This window comes from Marmota marmota, unplaced genomic scaffold (genome assembly GCF_001458135.2).
Source record: "Marmota marmota marmota unplaced genomic scaffold, marMar, whole genome shotgun sequence".
Classification (NCBI taxonomy): domain Eukaryota; kingdom Metazoa; phylum Chordata; class Mammalia; order Rodentia; family Sciuridae; genus Marmota; species Marmota marmota.
The window spans coordinates 15,909,807-15,915,806 of record NW_026000211.1 but is presented as its reverse complement, the minus strand read 5'-3'; the positions used below and the strand labels follow the sequence as shown (position 1 = coordinate 15,915,806).

Sequence of the window (6,000 nt, the reverse complement as noted above, 5' to 3'; positions counted from 1 at the left end):
CGGAGGGGTCGGGGGAGCTGGAGGGAGCAGGAGAGCCAGCGGGCGGCGGCGCCGAGGGGGCTGAGCCTTCTCGCCCGCTGGCGGAGGAGGCAGTCGATTTAGGCGCGCTGAGGCGACCGTCCAACGTTCAGTTCCTCAGCCAGGGCGGGGAGCGCGGCTTCTCGGCGCAGGCCTCGCGGGCNCAAGTGACTGGCGTGGCCCAGAGCCCTTGGCGCGTCAGAGGCTGCTCGGCCCTGCGCCCGGGCGCAGCGGCGGCGGCGGCGGCGGCTCTGCTCACCCCGGGAGGGAGCCCGCGGCCAGGGCTGGACCCTCGCCCCGCCACCTCCAGCGACGCTGTCCTCAGCCTCCCCGCCTGGCAACCGCAGAAAGGTACGTGACACTTTTCCTGCAGGCTTCTCCCCCTAGCACACCCCGCGTGTCTGTTTGGCTGCCTATATTCTTCCCCTTCCAGGACTGGTCATCATTTGTCAAACTTTACCTCCACTGCACACATGTCCATGGCAGCGGCAGCCACCCTTCATAGCAAAGTGGGCACCGTTTTCTGAGGGGAAGCGAGTGGGGGGAGGATCTTCTGGAAGCGGCGGTTCCCCTCTGGATTAAGATTGCGTTTCTGCATAACTCGCGGGTCTTACCTTGGGTGGGGGGGTGTCCTTTTATTATGATGTTCCCTTTGATGCTTGCAATGGTTTTCCTTGGCCCTTCTGCACGGAAGGACGTACAAGTTTGAAGAAAAGGTAAATGTAAAGCAGGGGAAGTTTGCAGCCACTTGACTCCTGGAGAGGAGTAACCCTTTCCTTGCAGTAGCAGCCACGGTTTTGAAGCAGCAGCGGCAGAGGTGGCGACGGTGACAGTGGCCTGGCCGGTGGCAGCAACTGCACTTTGTCCCATCAGTGACTGGCAGAAGGAGGAAAAGTGGGGCTATCTCGTCCGAGAGCGACTCTGGAGCTGCCTGCAAAGACGTTGCAGGGGGGAAAGACTAAGGGCTCCCCATCACTTGGTAAATTATGTTGAGAGATTCATGGTTTCTTTTTGTGATATTTATGTGATTACTGACAGGCATGTTTAAAAAATCTCTTTAAAACTTTTTTTTTTTCTATTATGTTTTCCATTTCCAGTTCAGGGGGACGACTATAGGACCTTTCAGAGAAATGTCAAAATCAGTACAATGCAAGCAGGGTGCAGACCTGTAATGAATAGCCTACTTCCTTCTTGATTGTAATTTTTCACCTACTGTGAAATGTATCTTCCCTGCAGATTATAGCTTCTTTCTTTTCCTTTCTTTTTGTAATAAAGTAGGGACACTTAGTGAAACAAAAATGTAAAAGTCATTATAAGTTTTCCAAGCAACATGCATGAGCCTTTTGAAGCCACCTGCTGAATTAGTTCATGTTACTTTTTAGAGGTTATCACTTGGTGCGGGAGATGTAGGCATATCCAGCAGATGGAGCAGTGGAAAACTGTATTAGAACCATTATAACACTCATATTTCCCGATTTAATCACAATGATGCCAGAAACGTATATGGAGCTTACTTTAGAAGAAACTCTGAATTTTCTGTTATCTTTCAAAAAGATTTCATGACAAATGGAATATGATTGGAGCATATTTCTAGAAAATGCAATTATTTAAGCTCTTTGTTATGAAACATTTAAGAAGGGTTTTTTGTTTTGTACAAATTAAAGTTCAGTAGCATTCATTCATGTCAGAAGTAACAGCTTGTCCCAAGGTTATAGTTTGTGGTAATGCACATAACCAGGAAAAGCAGTGCATTCTCACTGTAATGCAAGTCTAATTATTGTGTTAGAGTTTAAAGGACTGTATAAACTTGTATTTGAAAGTGAACATGATCAATATGAATACTTGTTAGTGCTTTGAATGTAGCTGAGTTCTTGTTTTGCAAATTTAAGACAGGTATATTAATATTTTTTAAATACTTGAGAGAAGTTAATACAACTTTTGGGTAATTTTAGTGAATTACGTTCCTTCTTCCCAAGAATTACATGAAATTTAGAACTGGGATAGCCAGAGAACATTAATCGTATCTTCAGATAAAAAGGCAAAAGCCTTCAAAAGCAACCTTTTTGTTCTGTATGTTGATAATTATGGTGACAGTTAAAACAGAGAGATAATTGTCTTTCTACATAAATTAAAAAACTTTACAATCATGTTTCTGATAAAATAACTTTTTAAACTAGCAGAGGAAATGAACTGCCCATTTTACAGACAGAGCAGAAAAACCTCAAGCCCATGAATGCTCTGTTATAGTTTCAAGGGAGCTGATTCTTAAATGTAGTGCACTCATCTCTTGTTTCTTCTCCTTTCATTGTATTTTGCCATAGATTTTACTGTGGCATAGAACTATTTCTAACTAGTCTGGAAGAACCCAATTAGCTCTTATATTAATATCATTATTTAGCAACTAAAAAGTTACAGTTATACATCAAATGTTTTAAGAAACATAGAAACAGATGAGGTGCCTTTGAAAATATAGAACTAGTAATCATTTGAATTAAATGTGCTTTCCATTGAGTGCAATATTCATAAAATATGTGTGACTCTTTTCTAAATCATCAGATAATGTCTGTAGAAAAGTACTTAATTGTGCATCCTAAAAACTATATTTCCTTTATATTCACATAATATCCAGGAAAGCTTAGAACTCTCAGTATTATAAAACATTATAAATAGCTTTCTGAGGAACTGATTTTATATAGCCTGTTGCCACATAGATTAAATGATTATGGATTTTTCTAAATTTATCCCATTCGAAATTTATGTACCTTCACACAGGCAAGAACAAAAAGGTTTCAAAGTAAGATGCTGAAAGTTTTATGTCCTGAAAATCAGATACTTACTTATTTCTTATCACTATTAAACATGTTAAATTTATTAAATATGATCATTCTTTTAAAAAATATTTATTTTTTAGTTGTAAGTGGACACAATACCTTTATTTTATTTTCATGTGGTGCTATGCTAAGGATCGAACTCAGTGCCTCACGCCTGCTAGGTGAGCTCTCTACCTATGAGTCAAAACACCAGCCCTAAATATGATCATTCTTACTGAAATTTTAAAATCTGCCAGTAACAGCAATGTTTGTTTAGGAAAATGGGCTAGAAGAAGGTATATTATGATTATTACTTATATGATATATATCATCTAACAAAACCAGATGTTTTTATATACCCAATATAAATGAAATATTGGTAAAATTGATATCATTTAATATACAAAGACATACATAAGTAAAGACTTTAAAACTGTAATAAAAGTAATTGCTCAATCTTTGCTGACACAGTACTGAGTACCTTCATTTAATTTTGACTGACAGAATCATGCAACACTACTGAAGTTGAATTCAAGTTTATGGAGGGAAAACATTAGATACATGTATTTATGCATATGTAGTCATTTGGCACTAGGAATCTTGATATTGACAGTGGTAAGGTACTACATTGAAGAATTTTTGAAAATAAATCATTAATTGTAAATTCTGATTTGGAAACAACAATGATAAAAATAGGTATCTGTTGAATAGAGCACCTATACTTAACAAAAGCTTCATGGTAGTGGTTGAACCTGGGCAAATACCAGGTGTTTATATTTGATTTTACAGTTACTTTCATGCATTTTCTGCATGATTTGTATTTTCATTCCATCTCCTCAGGACTTTATTCTGTCATAGCTGTATAAGGTAATTTTCTGATAGCATCATAACATATAGCTATTGAATTTGGGCAAATATATTTGAACTGAATTAAGCTTTTAAAAAAGTGTATGGACAGTTGAGAGACTAAGAAGACACAGTGAGTTTTGTTTTTTCTCCATTAAGTCATCGTATAATAGATATAAAAGGTTTATCAGTCAGTGAAGATGAAGCAAAAGATGAAACCTTTTATCTTTTAATTTCTATCTCGTCACATGCCTTTTTGATTTCTCTGTAAAGTATGACTGATCATGACTTTTGCTTAAAATTTGTAGAAAGTGCATATATATTTGAAACTTGGACATTTTTTGGCATGATTCCACTAGTTTTTAATTAAAAGAATAAGTTTAAGCAATACTTATAAGAAATAAGTTTGTAATATGAGAAATAAGACTTATATTGGATTAGTACAACAGTTAAAATGTCTTAGAATATCAATCTTAGAAAAAATGATGAAGATCTCAAGATTTATTTCAAATACGTCCAACCTTAAGTACTACTTTAATTAAATCTTTAAGTGTTAATGATGTATTGGGTTCAAATACCTTTATATTTAAACTCTCTTCATTTCAACCAATATTTCCTTGTATAAAACTAATGAGAATATAGCTTAGATATGTGTGTATTTGAGTGTGTGTGTGTATACACTTATATGCTTTATGATGAGTATATTTTATGACAAATATATTTTATGGCATGTATATACACATTTCTAACATGTTACAATTTTGCTCATATATACTTGATTAAGGATAGATTTTATTTCATTAATTATCCTAAATTCTTTTTGAAGCCCTGGAATCTTCACATGATTCCCTCTCTGTAATTATATAGGGCATTACTATTTCTACCATATGCCTTAAGAGGGATATTTGGCCAAGGAAATGTTATCAGGTAAGCTGCTTTACCTTTCACTCAACTTCCATAAAATGTGGGATTATCTGTAAATATAACATATAACCTAATTATACTGTTATTTAGGCACTAAAACCATTAGAAAAAAATAGTTTTCCTTTACAGTGATGAAAAACTGTCTTCCAAATTTTATAGGACCTATGCTCTGCACAATTTATTGAACAAAGGTGATCAATTTTGAATCAAAACTGGTATCAAATTAGTAAAATATAAGTATTTATCAGAATTATAGTTATGAATTATTATAAGAAGCATACTTTCTAACCATGAACTTTTTAAGAACTTGGAGATTTGCAAAGAACACAGAAGCATAATTAAAAAGTAGGAAATATACTATGACAGATTCACTATCTGATATTAATAGATGAAAACAGTTGTCTAACTAGTAATTAAATTCTTATGAGTATATGTTTTATTATCTTGATTGTTTTAAAAAACAACATACCCCAAAACAATTATTATTTTTTATCTAGATACATATTTTAGAGTTTGTGAAATGTAGGACTGATTCTCACAACTTTGTGTCTAAACTGAAGGCAGCCAGAGTCATCTTAGAAAAATCTAAGAATTGAATAATATTGTTAAAAAAGTTGGAATAGATATGACTTCATATACACTCTTAAAATTTTAAGATAATACTACTTTGCTTGTAGTTTTATCAAGAATATAAGTCATATTTGAGCTTTATTCAACTCCCATGCTTAGTAAATATGATATGTTCAGGAACTTGTTGGTCTTTTACTGGGCTTTTGTAATAAATATTGGTTATCATCATTTTATGACAGATATTTTTAATAATATCGTATTAAAAACATTGTCATGCAAAGAAACCAATTAAAAAACCACTGTCCTAGATCTATAAGATTCACTAAACTAGTCTTCCTATGTCTGTGAGATCAGAAACTGTATCTTTACCATTCTTGATTCCATGACAGTGGGAGAAAGGTGAAGAGGGATACCTTACAGCATGCATGTTTTCCCTCTAGTTTTTATCATCTGTTTCCTAAATGAACTTGATTTTTACATTTAAAAAAAATATGGGCACATTTAATGAGAGGTAATCATGATAACGTATGTCAATTCATTGATTGATTACATTAATACTTAATTTTTTGTCCAATAGCTCAATTTATCACTAAGGCAGAAAGACTTATTCACATTATCTTTTTTAAAAACTATATTTCAGCAGTTATACAGTGATATAAGCATGGGCTTATTTTGACTTAGTCTTCCACCAAATCTTAAGAACAAGTTGTGGATGTAAATTTTAGAAATTAAGTCTGTTATTGGAAAATGAATATTTTTAGGTTTAAGTTTTGATTACCTATAAAATGAATGGCAGCCCAAATAAATAAACAAAATCATATTTCAGCAAATT

At 34.9% G+C, this 6,000-nt stretch overlaps 1 protein-coding gene across 5 annotated transcripts in view; it reads left to right on the top strand.

The window, feature by feature from the left end:
- The first annotated feature begins 200 nt into the window (after nt 1-200).
- Tenm3 (teneurin transmembrane protein 3) overlaps nt 201-6,000 on the top strand; it is a 2,471,519-nt gene continuing 2,465,719 nt past the window's right edge. For 3 of the 5 annotated variants that reach the window (XM_048791931.1, XM_048791932.1, XM_048791930.1), the window contains exon 1: nt 201-369. The gene's annotated coding sequence lies outside the window, so the exon portion shown is untranslated. The remainder of the gene's footprint in view (nt 370-6,000) is intronic. The other 2 variants (XM_015486189.2, XM_048791933.1) reach the window with 1 other exon arrangement.